This window comes from Octopus bimaculoides, chromosome 1, assembly GCF_001194135.2.
Source record: "Octopus bimaculoides isolate UCB-OBI-ISO-001 chromosome 1, ASM119413v2, whole genome shotgun sequence".
NCBI classification, from domain to species: Eukaryota; Metazoa; Mollusca; class Cephalopoda; order Octopoda; family Octopodidae; genus Octopus; species Octopus bimaculoides.
The window spans coordinates 90,432,521-90,435,282 of NC_068981.1; the positions used below are offsets into that span (position 1 = coordinate 90,432,521).

A 2,762-nucleotide genomic window follows, 5' to 3' on the forward strand; every position below is an offset into this window, starting at 1 on the left:
CATAGTGAATATTAAAATGGAGGAAGAACAAAGTTTAATTTCAAATACTGTTTTTATACATACACTCATCATCGTCGTTTAACGTCCGCTTTCCATGCTGACATGGGTTGGACGGTTTGACTGAGGACTGGTGAGCCAGATGACTGCACCAGGCTTCAATCTGATCTGGCAGAGTTTCTACAGCTGGATGTCCTTCTTAACGCCAACCACTCCAAGAGTGTAGTGGGTGTTTTACATGCCACCGGCACGAGAGCCAGTCAAGCAGTACTGGTGACAGCCACACTCAAATGGTGTTTTTTATGTACCACCTGCACAGGAGCCAGTCCAGCTTCACTGGCAACGACCTCGAAGACAACAAATTTCCAGCAATTTAATTTTTAGTAATTAAAATAAATCAGAAGCACTGTTCTAAGCAAAAAAGTGCAAAGCACATCTGAGAAGCAATTATATTGTGTACTCAACTCCCATTTTGCCACCAGCTTTCTTCTATTTCACGGTACTACCACCTGTATACTAAACATCACTTCTGATTAGGTGCTGGTGCTATTCAGTGGGACTGAACCTATATAACATCATCAGTAGTTCCCAACCATTTTTTTTTTTACCTATAGACCCCTTTGATTTCTGTTTTACTCGAGTGGACCCTCATAGCAGTCATGGCAGATACCGGTGTCATGCAAATGGCACCTGTGCTGCTGGCATGTAAAAGCACCCATTACACTCGGAGTGGTTGCTGTTTGGAAGGGCATCCAGCCATAGGAAACCATGCCAAATCAGACTGGAGTCTGGTGCAGTCTTCCAGCTTACCATCCCTGGTCAAACCATCCAACCCATGCCAGCATGGACAACATATGTTAAATGATGATGTTCTTTGATGCTGAACACATAGTATTAAGTAAAGACTGGAATTTGCTTGTACATGTTTGCAACCATTAGTTTATAGTTTGTTCCATTTCCATGGAGAGTGAATAATGTAATATTTCAGGCCCTTGCTCTTCACCTGTGATCTCATTAGCTGTTAAAACTGGCCAGTTACACACATCCAAGCTTTACTGCAATCTTTTATTAATCCCATTTCCTATAATTTTGAAATCTACATTCTTTGTTAGCCATTATAAAGGACTTATATTGTTTCATTGTGTATGGCAGAATCAGTACTTCAAACAAAATACTTTACTAAATTTAGTTACATTTATGTTCCAAGTTTAAATGAAACCCAAGTTGATTTTTGCCTTTCATCCATCTGAGGCCAAGAAAATAAGTGCCACTAATGTACTGGAGTTGATCATAATCCACTATGGTGGATTGTCAGAAACCACTCGAAGATTAAGAGAATGCATACTCTTTTACTCTTTTACCTGTTTCAGTCATTTGACCGTGGCCATGCTGGAGCACTGCCTTTAGTCGAGCAAATCGACCCCAGGACTTATTCTTTGTAAGCCTAGTACTTATTCTATCGGTCTCTTTTGCCAAACACACTAGCATCGGTTGTCAAGCGATGTTGGGGGGACAAACACACACGCATATATACACATATATATATATATATATATATACGGCGGGCTTCTTTCAGTTTCCGTCTACCAAATCCACTCACAAGGCTTTGGTCGGCCCAAGGCTATAGTATATAGTAGAAGACACTTGCCCAAGGTGCCTCGCAGTGGGACTGAACCCGGAACTATGTGATTGGTAAGCAAGCTACTTACCACACAGCCACTCCTACGCCTCAACAAAAATATATATATTACATGTTTTTTTTTCTTTTAAAATATATATTATTACATGTTCTTTTTATTTTAAAAGAATGGTTTTTGTCAGATGATTTAATTTTACAACTGGGTGTTCTCCCTGCAGCATATTACCCAATGCTAAATGTACTGAAATAATCTGTCCTTATCAATGTATTTTTAAAATAGTGTTATCTAGGATATGTTTGACTTCATGAGTGCAGTTTTAACTGACATTCTTATATTCTAGCTACTAAGCAATGTTGTTAGTCTGGGGTTTATTGAAGCATTAGGCACCATTATGTTATCTCTGTACATTCATTTGTAACCTCTTTAAGCATTATCATCTTGATTTCAGAATGGTTTGCAAGCACACATCATTCTGATTATGTAGTCACGCCAATAAAGTTAATACATTTTTAATTCAGTGGCATCTTAAACCAAAGAAATTATTGCTAAAGTTATTTAACATTAAATAAGATTACTTAGCATTGAGAAAACTGGAAAATTCTAAAAATTTGTTTGGAGAGCAAGTTTAAATTTATTGATATGAAACCTAAATTTGGTCAGCTTTCTTGATCAGGGCCATAGTTCAGATCTCTTTATCTCTCTCATATTTATATGTGTGTGTGTGAAGGTCCATGGCTCAGTAGTTAGTGTCGAGCTTACGATCATGAAGTTGTGAGTTCAATTCCCGGACCAGGTTGCGTGTTGTGTTCTTGATACTTTTATTTCATGTTGCTCCAGTTTACTCAGCTGTAGAAATGAGTTGCGACATCACTGGTGCCAAACTGTATTGGCCTTTGCCTTTCCCTTGGATAGCATCAGTTGTGTGGAGAAGGAGGGCTGGTATGCATGGGCGACTGCTGGCCTTCTACAAATAACCTTGCTCGAATTTGTGCCTCGGAGGGTAACTTTCTGGGTGTAATCCCATGGTCATTCATGACTGGTGGGGTCTCCTCCTCCTCACACAGACACACACACACACACTTCATATATATATATATATATATATATATATATATATATATATAT

The 2,762-nt window shown here is 38.7% G+C and overlaps 1 protein-coding gene across 1 annotated transcript in view; it reads left to right on the forward strand.

The window, feature by feature from the left end:
- Window positions 1–2,762, forward strand: part of LOC106874232 (anillin) — a 38,203-nt gene that overhangs the window by 5,579 nt on the left and 29,862 nt on the right. The gene's annotated exons all lie outside the window — the stretch shown is intronic.